Here is a 16,654-nt window from a genome sequence, read left to right on the forward strand (position 1 = left end):
TTCCTTTCAGGCTACTACTATTCTTACTAAAATTTACTTCATTTTCAAAATATAGAACATGGAAGCTTATAGAATTTCTTAAGCACATCTAGAGTCTACTGCCAAATACGATAGTTCAATTCATATCTTTCATCTCATTTTGAAACAGGAATTAGAAATGTGTATTTAAGGAAACCACTAGCTTCCTGTTTTGAACCCATGAAAGAAGAACAGGATTCACCTTAGCATAAGATGATAAGTACTGAATTACTATGAATTATTACAGTATCAGAAAGAAGGTCATTTTCAATTACGGGTTCCATTTACTTCTGGCTTATAATAGCGGCGAGTATATGTTAAGTCAATAATCAGCCCAATTTCTTCATTCTGTTCTTGGAGTTTGTTAAAAAAGATCCAAGCGGGAAAAACATTTTGGAGCAAGATTCATTTCAAAACTCTGTCAGAAAGAATAAAATAAGAAAGAACATGTGTTTAAAATCCTTTATTATATTATCCATTTATTCAAACCCTGTGATGCTAACATATGAGATTCCAAGTAAAGTTTCCTGCTCTGGAATTTACAAGCGATATTACAATCCTTTCTTCCAGAGAGATTAGACACAAGAAAATAAGCTCACTTCTAGACATTTACTTCTGTTTGTTTATTTCATGTTGGTCTCCTAACCAGACTGTAAACTCCCAGAAGGCAGGGACCACATCAATTTTGCCTACCACTGTATCGCCAGCTCCAAGCAGAGTGCCTGTAAATAGACACATAAACACTTCTTGAATATCTACCTATATGAAGGATGGCTTTCACTGCTAAATATTCTTTTATGTATTTGCCTTATATATGTACTCTGTTCCATTGATCTGTTTGGTTATTCAAGTGCCAGCAACACACTTTTCTTTTTAAATTAGTAGACTACTTTTAGAGCACTTTGAGATTCACAGCAAAACTGAGTAAAAAGCACACAGTTCCCACTTATACCCTCTCTCCTTCACCCCACACAGCCTTCCCCATTATCGACGTGCCATAGCAGTGTGCTTCATTTCTTAGAATTCGTGAACCAACACTGACACGTCATTATCAATCAAAGTCCATAGTTTATTGCATTCATGGTACAAGTACCTGACTATTTCTTTATTTCTAGTATAGTCATCCCCAAACATTTACATACTGAGATACATATTACTTTCTTATAAAGTATTTTCTTCTTTATTTATAGTTAAGGCATTCCATTGGGTTTTTTTTTACACTAAATACAAAAGTAGGCTGTGTTTATCTATGAATTCCATTTCTGGATAGTAAAGGAGGTATTAAAAAGTATTTGCTATAAAAAGGGAAAATGGACTACGACAGGGTTGAGAGCCAGGGCTCTATATGGTGAATTCAGATTTCTGGAAGCATACGGTATTAACTTTCGCTTACCTTTTTTAAAGGAACTTTGAAAGCAATGCAACGAGTTCCAGGGCATCCACTGTCCAACTGGAAGATACTCTTTCCACCTAATAATATATTGTTTGTTAGGCAAATTTTATCTTAGGCTGTCTCCCTGCATAGGATGAACGCGCCTTGAAAATGGATATCATATCCCTCTATACTAGGTCTCTCTCCTCTTTCTGCTTTGCATTGTGCTGCTCCACTTATTCAACCCCCCCCCCAGTAATAACCTATACTTCCCTTGTTCCTGTTTTCCCGTCATGAAAACAGATAAAAGGCAACTAAACAATGCAAAGGTCTCAACAAATAAGGGATATCTAAAACCAGAGACGCCCACAACTTCTGTATCCCTGATAAAACCTAGCCCGGTGTTGACTACTAAGGTATCATGAATACACGCGTGTTGACTGAAATAGTTTAAACTCAATTCTTCCACTTCCCAGTTTATTTTTAGTCCTCATACAAAACCTAATAACAAAATTCCTTAATGCTAGGAATCACAGTGAAAACTAATATCTGAAGTGACTTCTGTAAGATGAGTTAGAACTAAGGTTAATTCAGTGTGTCTGAAGCATAGAAAGTGAGGACAAAAGTGGCACAAGATGGGGCTAGAGAAGCAGAGAAGATTCTAGACCACGCAGAGACTTGAAGGCCAACAGTTGGTTTTCTATTCTCAAAACAATGTTTTGGAGCGATGGTTATGAGCAATGCTCCAACTTGCTGTTAAGGTTTCTTTTGTGAAGAACGGACTGGAAGGAAACAAGAAATATGGACGCTAGTTAGGACCTAATTGCAACCGACAGGCAAGTTCAGTATTAGATGTTGAGGAAGAGTTGACAGATTCAAAAGAAATTCAGGAGATAAACTGAAGCGGGCTTTATGGGGTATGACATGGAGGAAAGGAAGGTCTTAGGGAATTAAAGGGTTTACTGCACACATGAGCAAAGTCTCCAAATTAATCATTTGAACGTACAGAGGTAGATCTCTCAAATGACACCGGTTAGGAAGCAACAGTACGCCCTTTATAATTCCTAGAGACAACACAGATCAACTGTTTTGATTGAAAATTCGGCGGTACCGGTGCGTTTTTTCACTCAAACTTACTTCCAGTTCCTCTTACTCACATTTTCTGTGCCAAAACAACACAGCTTGAGGAATTGAAGGGGATTCTATTTTGGTAATTAAGGAGTGTCCGCAACACTGACAGTCCCATCTTCAAAAGCAGTCCCTCTGCATTTTACCCGAGGAGCAATGACTAGAGCCTCCCTTTTAAAACGATGGGGGCAAATCAGAACATCACACACTGTCGCTTTCAGCTACTGTGAACTGAGCCGCGAGACGACCAAAATCCCCTAGCACAGCACGGACGCGGACGGGGCAGCGCGCGGGGCCAACAGTGACAGGAGACAGCACAAGAGACGAAGCCCAGGCCCTGGGGCTCTGAGCTCTACACGCAACGCCCACGGGCCAAGGCGTATTACCTTTCCGGGATGTCCTTTCCGCCCTTCCTCTTGGCCGATGAACGTCCGGCCGGAAAAGCCGCGATCCTGACTCCAGCGCTCACAGGCATGATGCCACTGGCTCATGTGACCCCCCAAGATGCCGCCCACCCAACGCCACGAATGACAAAGCCGCCAACCCGGCGACCCGGGTGCCAGAACAAGGCCCCGAACCACAGGTGCCTAGGCACAAACACACGCAGCTCGCGGACCGCCTTCTACTGCGCATGCGCCACTTCCAGTCGCGATGACGTCATCACACCGGCCGACTGAGACGTTTGATTAGTAGAGGACTCGGACGCCTGCAATTCCCTGCTAAGCCGGAGGATGGCAGGAGAGGTCTATTAGTTCGTGTGTGTATCCTTCGGAATTCCAGTCATAAGGGACATGGAAAGTTGTCCCACTCTCCCAGATTCTTGTGTGGTTCTTTCAGATATTTCCCAAGTGCTTACATTCACACTTGTTGTATCTTGTATGTAAGTATTTGTACGTAATGGATATCCTGTATTTTATAGAAGAGCAGCATCCTATACATAGTCTACAATCTGTCTTGGATAGTGATTTTCCCAGTCAATTTATGTGTACATCCATTCTATTCTCTTTAATAGCTGCGTAACATTACATAATTTACATGGCCAGTCCAACATTCATGGACTTTTAGTTGTTTTCAGTTGGGGGTTTTTTGTTTGTTTCTGTCCTCTGTTACAGATAGGCTGCAATGTGAACATCTTTATACATGTATATAGCTATATATAAATTTCTAGACATAGAATTTCTGGAATGAAAGAGATGCAAACATAAAATATTGAAAGATTTTCAATCAATCTAATCTGCCTAATCAACATTCGAAAATATTCTATCAACTTATACTCCACTCACAGTGAAACATTTATTGGGTTCCTATTATGTGCCTGGTAGCATTCAGGAGGTTGACAGTATGTATTTACGTTTTACACAATACCAAAAAATGCCTGAGAGAGACAAGAGTGGAGCTAACGTATAACATTTGCTCACAGTATCAGGCACAGTGATCTGTACCTCTTAGAAAAACTATGAATCCTGCCACAAGTGGAACAGCAAAGAACAGCATGTCCTACAGTAGGGTCTGAAGGTATAATAGCATACTAAATTCCATTGTTATTTATAATAGGAAATGTTTTCTGTTAGTTTTACTTTTTAGTTTCTAATTTCTGAAAGTATCATACATACACTGTTAGTAACCTTCACAACCATTTGAGCTGGGTAAACGGAGTCAGGAAGGTCACAATTATTGAATGAGTGAATGAATGAGTAAGAAGGTCACTAGCTTCAACGTATCTGGGACAGTCATCGTCTAACCAAGTTTCAATCCACAAGCATTTATTTACAATTCTGAAAACTTCCACATAATTACAAATGGGACAATATTAGTAAATTACTATTTGGATAAAGAAAAGATACATGTCAGCTCAACAGAGTTTACAAACTTACAATTAGGCACATTCAAGTTGGTGCTAAGTCATATAATATTCTTTTGCAATTTATGAAAAATATCCAATAGGCACGTACTGGCCAAAAAGTACAAATGATACAAATATCTACACACATGACAATGTACAAATTGTGACATAAACCTCTTAGAAACTAGAAAATCTATGTGGGTCTTATAGCCAGCTTGCTAAAAGGTACAGGCTTTGCAGAGGAACGCCAAAAAATCCAGACCTGGCCATAACAGGGTTTCCAGAAAGTATGGGAACTAGCAAAGTGAAGGCCTCTGGATGGGAGTAGGTCCAACATGAGATAAAACAATGCCTTCATGGGTATGTAGTATGCTGGGATGGAAAATATAGGAGCAAAGGATATTTGGAGAATCAGACAGCTAAGTATTTGACACTAACCAAATCTACCAGTATCTGATAGGGCCTCAGGAACCATGCAAAGGTTTGAGGGATTCCAGTATTTAAATCAATCACAATGTCACAATCGGAAGAATTCAGGAGAGCCTCAGGGGTAGATGAACTGGGAATGTTACACCAAGACAGGTCTCGGTTAACCTGATGGGTTCAAAATGCAGGAAGTGGGTATACGGGACAAGACAATACCCTAAGTATCAGAATCAAGGTTTAGGTCAGGGTAGGGCCTGATGTTCCTTAGTGTTGAAATAGAGCTCTTTAGTTTCTTCCTCCTACATGTAAGATTCTTTTAGAGGTTAAGATGATGCTGAGCCTGCAAGCTAAAGTTAAATGGCTGGAACTAGGGAGAGAAAATAGGTTACATAGGCTCGGAACCAGCAAAAACTTAACTAAGGGTTTGCCTAAATCGAATTGAATGTTGGAACTGAATATTTTAACAGGTCAACATTTTACTGATACCAAAATGTGTCTTACCACGCTTCCCCCAATCTCACACCACCCACTCTAACCTGCAGTAGCTATGGGTCCCTTGATTTCCATGGAAGTAGAGAGAAATGAGATACTGATCTGGCTTGCAGGTATTTAGTAAGTTGTTAGCCTCACATCACATACTAGTATCGTGTAAGTACCACCATGGGAAGGGAATTTGATTAGTATAACTTTTAACCTCCCTGCTCTTATATTCACTGACACTGGCTAGGTGAGGTGACCGACTTGACGGGCAAAGTTGGGGAGAATAACTGGCCATGCTTTGCTAAGCTCTTCTTTCCTTCATCTTGGGAGTGAGTCTGGTGATAGGAGACAAAAGTTCTCTGCTCCACTGTGGACACGCCCCTCTCACATGGGTTTGCCTGGAACCAACTTGCTGCAACAAAGTGGGTAAGTCTGGATAATTCTAGAATTCAGTTGACAGACTCACTTGGCTGTCTCATGAAACCCCCTTTTCCCACATGGGCTCTAACAGTCAAAAGTGACATAGTGTGTGGGCTCCAGTGCAAAATGAAAATAGAGCACCTCTTGTTCAAACTGCAAACAAAAAGTGTTGTTGAAAGTATTTGCACTGGGGTGCATAGTGTACTCCCCAAATTCATGTTCACCTGGAACCTGTCAATGTGCCCAAGTAAAGTCTCTTTTCAGATAGAATCGAGATAAGATGACATCATGCTAGATTAGGGTGAGCCCTAAATGGGTTCTGTGGGTTGTTCTCTCTTCTCTTTTTCATATATGTCATCTTTTTCAGCAGAAGTCTTTGGCTAATATTGGGAAGTAACACGAGTAAGAAAGGATATGATAAGATTCCTTGGACATTCTTGTTTCTTAAAACACAACTGCTTTCTTTCTGTGTTAGCAGTAAGTTCAGATTCAAATGGAAAGCATGGCCTCGCGAAGCTGTTAACACCTTGACTTAGTCTTGGATGTGACCAGTAGCACAGAATTCTGGTGGAACTCAGTAAGACTCCAAATGGGTACCATGGGGCTTCCCTGGTGGCGCAGTGGTTGAGAATCCGCCTGCCGATGCAGGAGACACGGGTTCGTGCCCTGGTCCGGGAAGATCCCACATGCCGCGGCGCAACTGAGCCCGTGAGCCATGGCCGCTGGGCCTGTGCGTCCGGAGCCTGTGCTCCGCAACGGGAGAGGCCACAACAGTGAGAGGCCCGCATACCGCAAAAAAAAAAAAAAAAAAAAAAAAAAAAAAAAAAAAAAAAAAAAAAAAAAAAAACAAATGGGTACCAAATAAGCATGTCATGGAAAGCACACCATAAGCAGGGTAAAAACTAGATGTGAATACGGCAGCTGGAATTGTGGTAGACACACACATATTGCACATGTCTCCTCTGCTCATGGGTATATTTTATTCTCCCGTAAACTTTACTTTCAAAACGTAAGTTCAAAGATAAAATCATCAAGAATTTCAAGACAGAAATAGCAGAGCATGAAACCAAGCAAGCGTGGGGCCCTCCTGAGCATGGTTCATGCCGGACTTGATCAACTGGTAAAAGAGCCCAGGCTCTGAGATACCCACACCATGTCAGTGACAGATGTCCAAGCTACAGATATTGAAGGAGCCCTCAATGCCACCCAGGCACTGAAAGCCCTGTCACTGAGACTGAACCAAAATGTAAATGTAGGAGGAAAATTTATGGACTTTTAGGACTTTGGATTTTTAACCCACAATAACAAGGACACTTCATTTGCAAAGAAAGTGTGAGGTCTTCAAGCTTGCTTTGGTTTTGGAGGGTCCTTTGTGGTTACATATCAAGTTTGGAGTCGTTTCTTTTATTTCTGCAAAAAATAGGGGATTTTGATAGGCATAGCATTAAATCTGTAGGTAGCTTTGTGTAATATGGACATTTAAACAATAGTTCATGAACATGGGATGTCTTTCCATTGATTTATGTCTTCCTTAATTTCTTTCAATAACGCTGTGGTTTTCAGTGTACAAGTCTATCATGTCTTTGGTTAAGCTTCTTCCTAAGTATTTTATTCTTTTTGATGCTATTGTAAATGGAATTGTTCTCCTAATTTCTTTTTCGGATGGTTCATTGTTAATGTGCAGAAATGCAAGTGATGCGTATATGTTGATTTCATATTCTGCAAACAAACTTTGCTAAGTTGTTTTATTAGTTCTAATAAATTTTTGTGAAATATTTAGCATTTTCTACATCTTTTTCAATAGTTTCCCTTTCAGCCTAAGTGTACCCTTAAATCTAGGGGACATTTTGACCTCCATCTTAGGCTTGCATCTTAATTCTCAACTTATTCAGAGTCTTAGTTAGTTAGTGTTCTCCTTATTGTTTGCCACTTTGAAGAATCCAACATAATGTTCTATTCAAGGTGAGACCTCTTTTCTCTTCCACCTCTGAACCTGAATATCACTTATTACTTACTTCATTCTCTTAGAACTTAGCATTCCAAGTTTAAATGGTGATCTTTCTTAAAGGAGGTCCATATGCTCACCGAATTCAAGACCTCTGGTGAGTTGTGTCAAGTGTGGAGGAATCATATTAACTTGTTGGCTGTTAGCCCCCCTGGAAACATTTCTAAAGTGGCATTTGAGCTTGATATTCAGATTTATTGGACACCACATTAAAGAGTTTAACAGAATAAGAATAGGCTGGTCTTTCCTAAAGCAGAGTTTATCCAAAGGTGACCTTGTAGCCACCTGCATCAGGCTGATCCTCGTTGAGTCATGGAGTGCCCTCAGCCCCCCTAAACTGTAAACTCCTTATAGACAAGAATTATGTTTTATAGCTCTTGTTCCCCTTCCCTATACCTAAACATGCCTGGAATAGAAGATGCCTCTACCAACAGGTGTTGCTTTATTTTAAACTACATTAAGTACACATGTATATGTTCATTTCCCTCTGGGAAAGGAGGCTACATTCCACAGCATTCAAATATAAAGCCTTTAAACTTCCTTGAACCCATAGATATATAAATAGTTGCATAACTATCCTCCCTCGATACTACTCTAAGATGATCAAATCAAAGTATGGTCATTAATTGTTCTTCATTGCAAACAGATAATAAGCAAAGTGAAAGGAACTTCTTCCACCAAAGTAAAGGCCAAAGTTCAAAAAGTCAAATTAATATGGGATTTGTTACTATTTTAAATTCTAAAGAACACTGACAAGAAATATCACAGTGCTGGTTGCTATTATCATCTTTTCATTTTCCATTGCAGTTGTTTATATTATCTTCATGGGATTTCACTGAAGTTATCAAGGTTTCTTAAGAGTCAAATTAAAAATCAAAATCCCTTGAAATGCCAATACAAAGAAAAATGAGTCAGAACGTGAAAAAATGTTTTAGAAAAGCTGTCAACATATATTCTGTGCTCATTTCTCTTTTTGAGAGGAGTTCCATCTTATTCACAACCACAAGTACAATAGACTGAATAAAACACAACCCCATCACTCAATGGTGATTAAAAAAATGGAAAGACAAGCTGGTTCCAGAAAATTCCTCTATTTATTCCTAGTATCTTGTTCATCTGGCCAGAAAGAGCATTTTGAATTATTCTCTACATTTTTGTATTTTATTTTACAATAATTTGCTTATTTATCTCAATGTAAATATTAAAAACACATTAGAAATATTTGGCATTTGACTCTTCCTATCTATTTCCTTAATGTTTCCTTTGTGTCCTATGATCATCTTTTGGGATAGACAGGACATACCACTCTCATACTCCCCAGACTCAACAGCGCCATACACATGCAAAATACCTTGTGGGGATGTGTTAACATACACTTGGTTGAGGCAGGCAGGCTATAGAAGACATCGTGTTTACACCTCAATATTTTCAGTGTTTTTGGACAGTAACCCTAGTTTGAGTGCAAGTTCCATCGATTTATCAAATGCATTTCAGGTATACCTAGGTATGTCCAGTAAAATGGTAAGGCTATATTACTGGGAGACTATTTACATGAGCAAGTGAAAAGAAATCAGTGAAAGAATATATTATAACCAAGAGTCAGATATAAGAAGTCAATCAAATAGAACGTAGATCCCAGAAACATATCCACACATATAAGGACAATTGATTTTTCGACAGAGCTGCAAAGCCAATTTTGAGGAGAAAGGATAGTCTTCTTGAGAAATGCTGCTGGAAGCATGTAGGACATGGATATTGTGTCTAGATAGCCATATGCAAAAGTATGAACTTTGATCCCTACTTCCCACCATTTCTAAGCTCTTCCATTACTGAAAAATAACCAATTTCTAAGATGCAGAAGGGTTGTTAAACATACACTTAGCACAGACCCCAGTCCCACTCCTGAGTATTTTCTCAAGTGAGGTAAAACCCAAGTTCACATGGAAACCTGCCCTGGGATATTTACAGCAGCTTGATTCCTGATCCCCTCAAAACTGGAAACATCCCACAAGTCCTGCCACCCGCAGGCGAATGGACAAACAGAAAATGGAATACAACACAGCCAGAAAAGTGAGTGGCGTCTCATACCTGCAACAACAGGGATGATGGACTTCCCTGGTGGTCCAGTGGCTAAGACTCTGCGCTCCCAATGCAGGGGGCCCGGGGTCCATCCCTGCTCAGGGAACTAGATCCCGCACACCGCAATTAAAAGATACTGCACACGGCAATGAAGATCCCATGTGCCGCAACTAAGACCCGGCACAGCCAAGTAAATAACTAAATAAATAAATACTTAAAACAACAACAACAACAACAAACCAACCAGGCATGAATCTCGCATAGGTTTTGCTGAGCCAAAGCAGCCAGAATCAAAACGCTACGTGCTGTTGTTCCCTTTACCCGACTTTCTGGAAAAGCCAAAACCTTAGGGACAGAGAGGAGATTAGCGGCCAAGAGGCTAGAGGCAAGCTGGCGCCAAAGGGCAGCAAATGGGATGACAGGATTGCTCTGCCACCTGACGACGATCATCTGTCAAAACTGCTACAACTGTGAACAAGTGAACTATGCTTCACGGCTACGAAGGATAAACAAATGATTACATTTTGAAAAATGCGCCGGCCAGCCAACCCATACATGACAAGTGCAGTAAGAGGGGCGGGGAGGCGAGGCGAGTGGATCAGCTGGAGTTCTGACGGTTCTCCCCACTTTCAGTTTACCTCCCCTGGGATGTCTCCGCGCCCTGCCCACTGCTCAGACCGCTCACCCGGGCCACCCGGAGTTACCCAACCGGAACAGCCAGAGCCCAGGCTCAGCCGCGCCTCCGGGCACAGGAAGAGCAAAATAGAACGCGCCAGTGCGCAGTGGCGGGCTGGAAACCCTCAGACCTCAGATAACTGCGGAGAACCAGGGCCCAGAGTCAACATAGGCTCCCAGGCGGTCCCAGCGTCCCGACCCCGCCCACGGCTGCGACACAGTTTCCACAACCTAACACACACGGAGCCCGCGCGAGGGGCGGGACGCGCGGGCTTCCCCGCCGGGTCCCCTGGAGGCCGGTCCCCTGCAGGCCAAGCGCACCAAAGGGCGCTACAAACGCGCCGGCCCAAGGCGCCCGCTGCGCTTTCCCTCCCGAAGGTGGGCTGCGGGGCCCAAGCGTAAACCCTGAGACAAGAACACGCGCACCACGCCGCCACCGGGGACGAGACGCCGGTGCCCACCTGGCCGGACACCCTGCATTTCTGGAATCACCGGACGCCTGTGTAAATTTCCGTTTGGCATGTCATTTTCCAAAGGCCACTCAAGATCACAGGGACAGGGGCTTCCCTGGTGGCGCAGTGGTTGAGAATCCGCCTGCCGATGCAGGGGACACGGGTTCGTGCCCTGGTCCGGGAAGATCCCACATGCCGCGGAGCAACTAAGCCCGTGAGCCATGGCCGCTAGGCCTGCGCGTCCGGAGCCTGTGCTCCGCAATGGGAGAGGCCACAACAGTGAGAGGCCCGCATACCGCAAAAAAAAAAAAAAAAAAAAAAAAAAAAAAAGATCACAGGGACAAAATGCCTAACTAAAACAAAACAAAAACACAAAAAACTGGAGAGAGGGAGGAAAGCGTGTCCTCAAAAATTAAAAAAAAAAAAAAAAACAAAAAACTAAGCACGTTGACAGCGCCAAGAATAAACTACCAGGAAAAACAAAGCCTACATGTCAGATCATAAAGTACAGAAGGGTCACCCCGCCGGCAGTCCAGGACCAGGGTCCCCAGGCCTGCAGAGCCAACAGGAGCCAGGCTCGGGCGGCCCTCGGAAGCGGGGGGTCCCCGCGGCCGAGTCCGCGCCCCCGGCCGGCGCCGGCTCCCCTCTGCCCACCCTGCACGCGGGGGCTGCAAGCGGCCGCGGAGAACCACGGCGGGGCAGGAAGGGGGGCTCCAAAGAGGGTCTGGCGACTTGACTCGCTCCGTTTCTCGGTGGGCTCAGCGCGTGCCCTGGGGGAAGAGGGGCGGGGGTCCCGGAGGAGGGGACGGGCGGCACTTACGTACACCGGCAGTGGCCACGGGCACACGGCGGGCTCGGTCCCCACGGGCGACTACAGCCTCAGCTCCAGCTTCTCTGCCATGTCTTCGCGCGCGGCCCCCGCACCGTGCTAGTCTGGCGGTAGGAAGAGGGCCGCGGCGCCGCTGACGGAGGCGGGGCAGAAGGGCGGGCGGGCGGGAGGCTGACGGGAGGGGGCCTGGCCTGGGCCTTAGCCGCCACCGCCGCCGCGCTCCCGTCCGGCCCCCGGCTCACTCCTTGTGGTCACAGGCCCGGGGCCTCCAGCGCTGCCGCGAACTCGGGCCGGCGTGAGGCGAGCACAATGAGCCGAGGGCCTGGATGAACCACTCGCGGCGCGCGCGCCCCGCCCCGTGGACTCGCCCGCTCTCACGCACGCACGCACGTCTTCGGCTGCCCCCGGCCACCCCCACCGGCCCGAGACCCCTCGGGGCCTGGAGTGGCGGGTTCGACTCCCGCCCTTGACGTACCGTGACCCCGCCCCCGGCCCCAAAATAAGACTATAATTCCTCATTAAATATGACAGCCGGAATCCCGGCGTCTGTTCACAAAAATGCCGTGTATTTAGCCTGTGCTACGCACCAGACCCTGGACGCTCAGTACTGGCAAAAAAGGAAATGCCCTGCCCTCATGGCACTGCCATTTTAACTGGAATAGTAGTGACAATGGTCAAGGGAGAAAATAAAGTGTCATCATCAGCACGGCGATGGTTAATCTCATGTGCGCACTGCGTGGGGCCCCGGCAAACACAAACATTATTCCAGATGTGGCCAGGAAGGTATTTTTCAGAAGAGATTCACACTGAAATTGGTCCTCTTTGCGAAAAGGAGATTGTCAATGTCTCGGCGTGGGTGGGCCTCGTGCATCAGTTGAAGGACGGGAGAGAAAAATGAGGTTCCATAGGAAGAGGGTGCTGTTCCTCCAGTGGGCTTGGGACATCAGCTCTTCCCTGTGTCTCCAGCCCAGAGTCCTGCCCTGACTTGCCTGCCTCAAGGTCACATGAGTCCACTCCTTAAAACAAAATTATATATGTAAAAATACTGAATATATACAAGCCTATTAATCTGTATATGTGTATACATGTTATATATATATGTATACACATGTTTATATGTGCATGCGTTTGTAGTATATGTGTACTATATACAGTATACATACAAGCCTATATATTTGTGTGTATATATTGTATACATGTATGTGTATATATATAGTATACATATTATAAATGTGAACATGCTGTATATATACACACACCCATATATTGATATATGGGTGTGTGAATATATACAGTATATGTACACTGATATGTATGTATACAGTGTATATTTATATATAGGTGTGTCTATATGTTGTATACCTGTATGTGCATATGTCATATAGGTATTATATGTATATATTATGTACTATATATATACACACTTGCGTATGTATTTATATGTGTACGTACAGGCGCATATGTCCATATAGGTGTGTATGTGTGGGTATATATTGTATATATGTATGTGTACATATCTTATATATATGTATGTATATATATGATGAATTTATATATACAGTACATGTATATTTTTATGCTATATGCTTTTATATGTAGATGTGAATGTGTCTATATGTATGTACATGCATGTATTGTGTATATTATGTGTATATATGTATAGTGTATGTATATACACACCTAAATAACTTTGTATGTGTATATGTGTATGATATACATGTACCTAGGTGTGTATATTGCATGTTATATGTATGTGTGCATCCTGTATATATACAAACTATGCATTTTATATGTGTGTACGTATGGTGTATATGTATGTGTGTATTGTATATATTATGTGTGTATACATACTGTATATATACAAACTATGCATTATACATATGTGTATGTATGTGTGTATTGTATACACTATATGTGTATGTGTGTATGCATACTGCATATATACACAGCTGTACATTTTTGTATGCGTGTACATATGTACGTGTGTGTGTGTGTGTGTATACACACACACACCCTATGGATTCTGGTTGTCTGGGGAACCCTCACTGATACGGACACTTATGACAATTGAGCACCTGCTCTTTGCCAGTCAGGGAGCCAAACGCTTGTCCTTTCGGTGTCTCCCTTAAGTGTCACAAGTCCAGGGAGGGAAGGTGATGCCGCTCCTACCAGTTGAGGTGCCTCAGGGTCAGAGAGGTGCACAGGGCAGGGGGCTGGAGCCTGGTGGAGCCCAGGTGGAGTTCTAGCAACGGTACAGCCTAGCAGTCCCACTTCCCCGGGTGCTTCTTACAAAAACACTGAAGGAGAGACGGGGTCTGAAAGAGGGGATGAGGAGGCTTCTGTGGGTCCGCAAGCCCAGACCAAGGCTGACTCGTCAAGGGTGCTAGAGGTCAGGACTGGTTACCCTGGTGGAGGTGGGGTTACACAGAGCCATTCACATTCTGAAAAAGTATCCATTCTGCTCTTGTTTGTATGCTTACCCCCTCCCCCAAATCTTTAAAAAACAGATCCTCTTGGTTCCTGGGAGCACACAAGGGGAAGCTGTGTGTGAGGGGGTATGACCCAGGGGACAGGGAGGATAGGCCCCCCACTCGTCGGGCCAGGAGTGGCTCAGCTTTGTGAGCTAAGGATGGCCCGCGAGGTCCCAGAGAGAAGGGTCCCTGCTCTGTGCACCCCATTCCCAGACTGAGAAGCCCAGAGCCACCCCCCCACACACACACACACCAGGGAGGAGAGCCAGTCACCCTGGCTCCCAGTCTCCCGCTCCAAGGCTCCCGGCACTAGGAGCTATTTTCAGCGTTCGTGCCCTAGGACATGGCCAGAGCTACTGTCTCTGGAAACTCTCTGTCTGTCTCTCACCCGCCCTCCCTCTCTCCCTCCTCCACCTCTTCCCCTCCTGATCCAGATCCAGCTGTCCTCCCCTCCACCCTGCATTTCTACACAGGATGGCTCACAGACAGCTGCTCCCACCCGCCACCATTCGATGGATGTCACAGCAAGCCCTGGGGACTTCCCTGGAGGTCCAGTGATTAAGACTCCAAGCTCCCACTGCAGGGGGCGCAGGTTCCATCCCTGGTCAGGGAGATAAGATCCCACATGCCGCACAGCATGGCCCCAAGAATAAATGAATAAAAAATAAAGTTATAGTGATGAAACAGCCCTAGTGGTGCAAGGATGGGATGCATAGCTCTATGGTATAAAGCATAAAGGTCCAGAAACAGATATATGAGCACTTGATATGACAGAAAGTGGGGAAATTAAGGACTTTTCAATAAATGGCATTAGGACAATTGCATATCCATGTGGGAAAAAGTAAATGAGAAAAAAGAAAAAAGCAAGCCCTGGTCAGGTGTGACCTTGGGCCCAGGGCCATTGACACACGTTATCCTGTGCGATGTCCTTCCTTAGACTCCTCCCTCCCTCCTGTGTCACTGTCACTTCCTCCAGAACCTTCCTGGACTCCCCTACACAAGCCCGGGGTGTGCCCTCCTCACCCGCCCTGGATCACCAGAATTCCAATCCCCGGCCCACCCTTCCCCGCCAGGTAAAGAACTGTCCCTGGTCAGCAAGACCGTAGAGGTCATTGGCCCTTGCTATTGCAGTTGGTATTGTTACTGTGTTTAGAGAGGGTGACCCACACCCGCCCCCAGTTTGCCCAGGACTGCTCAGGTTTGAGCGCTGGAACTCTGGGGAAACCCTCAGTCCCCGGGAACCCCAGAACGCTGGTCAGCCTATTTAGGACGGACCTTTCACTTGATCTCCCAACCCCCAAGAACCAGAAAGGGAACCTCTCCGCTCCTTCCATTGTAACCTTCATTCATCCATCCACTCATCCCTTTATTCAACTCCTTTATTCAGCAAGTATTTAGGAAGCATCTACTACACAGCAGACACTCTTCTAGGTGCTGGGGATGGAACAGCATCCCTGTCCTCAAAGAGCTCACGTTCTAGCGAGGGCAGCAGTCAACTGAGGTGTGATTTATCACATGCGGATGATGTCTCGGAGACCACTGCAGGGCAGGGTAGGTGGGGAGGGAAGGGGCAGTTCTAAATGCAGGTGCTGACGGGATTGGGGCAGACCTTGCCCTGGGCCAGGCTGGTTGCTTCAACACAGCTGTCCTTCCCCAGGGCCATCCTGCCCCCGCCTCACCCAGTTCTTCGGTGATGTCTGGGGAAAATCTGTGCTTGTCACAACTGGCGGGGAGGGGCCCCTGGAATAAAATGGGTGGGGCCAGGGATGCTGCTGAACCCCACACAGTGCCCAGGAGGGGCCCCCAGCAGAGGATGACCTGCCCCGAATAACCCCAGTGCTGTGGGGGAGACCCTGCACTAATAGTATCCAGACCCGCTAGTGCCCCTAGATTCCTGCACACTCAGGGACTCGAACCGGGTCACCTCTGTATCCCGAGGTGACCTAGAGTGGGGCAGCCAGGAGGGCTGAGATGAGTATCGGGGGGTGAAATGACAAATCTCTGCCCACTCTCCCCACTGCACCCCAGGGGCGATGGCCTCTATCTCCTCCCTGTGCAGGTAGCTTTTCCCTCAGCCATTTCTTCTTGTCAAGGTCCCTGTCGCAGGTTGGGTTCCCCGAAGATGACGTTGAGAGCAAGGATTGGAGTGCAGGTGATCGATGTGAGACTTGCAGAGAACATATACAGCTGCCATAGGGTCCCGCAATTCCACTCCTGGGCAGAGATCCGGAGAAAACTCTAATTAAAAAATATACATACACCCCTGGGATTTCCCTGGAGGTCCAGTGGTTACGACTCCGTGTTTCCAGTGCAGGGGGCATGGGTTCCATCTCTGGTCAGGGAACTAAGATCCCACATGCCTTGTGACAACGAAAGAAAGAAAGAGAGAGAGAGAGAGAGAGAGAGAGAGAGAGAGAGAGAGAGAGAGAGAGAGAGAGAGAGAGAGAGAGAGAGAG

General features: G+C 45.3%; 1 long non-coding RNA gene across 5 annotated transcripts in view; it reads right to left on the minus strand.

The window, feature by feature from the left end:
• Window positions 1-12,200, minus strand: part of LOC136794077 (uncharacterized) — a 58,818-nt gene extending 46,618 nt beyond the window's left edge. The window contains exons 1-3 of one of the 5 annotated variants that reach the window (XR_010840341.1): window positions 2,905-3,146; window positions 1,412-1,488; window positions 221-436 (exon numbers count right to left, since the gene is read on the minus strand). This is a non-coding gene — a long non-coding RNA (uncharacterized lncRNA). Of the gene's footprint in view, window positions 1-220; window positions 437-1,411; window positions 1,489-2,904; window positions 3,148-11,718 lie in introns of those variants that run through there. The other 4 variants (XR_010840342.1, XR_010840343.1, XR_010840344.1 and 1 more) reach the window with 4 other exon arrangements.
• Between the last annotated feature and the right edge of the window lie 4,454 nt (window positions 12,201-16,654).

Source organism: Kogia breviceps, chromosome 4, assembly GCF_026419965.1.
Source record: "Kogia breviceps isolate mKogBre1 chromosome 4, mKogBre1 haplotype 1, whole genome shotgun sequence".
Taxonomy (NCBI): domain Eukaryota; kingdom Metazoa; phylum Chordata; class Mammalia; order Artiodactyla; family Physeteridae; genus Kogia; species Kogia breviceps.